Genomic DNA, 243 nt, shown 5'->3' on the forward strand with positions numbered 1-243 from the left:
GCGGGAGCACTGCTGCTCTCCCAGCACCGCACCCTCCTGAGTGCGCCACGGGCTCGGCCCAGAGTGTCACTTTCAATTCTGCAATTGGGGATGGTGGTGCAGGATGTGCTAAGAGGTTCTTTTCTCTTCCCAGGAAACAGATGGTAAAAATGCTTAAAACACTGCTACTTCCCCTAGCACCCTTCTGTGCCCCCACACAGCCCCACCCCAGCTCCTTTCCTAGGGCTGAATGGAATCAGCCCA

Source organism: Galeopterus variegatus, unplaced genomic scaffold (genome assembly GCF_000696425.1).
Source record: "Galeopterus variegatus unplaced genomic scaffold, G_variegatus-3.0.2 Scaffold938, whole genome shotgun sequence".
Classification (NCBI taxonomy): Eukaryota; Metazoa; Chordata; class Mammalia; order Dermoptera; family Cynocephalidae; genus Galeopterus; species Galeopterus variegatus.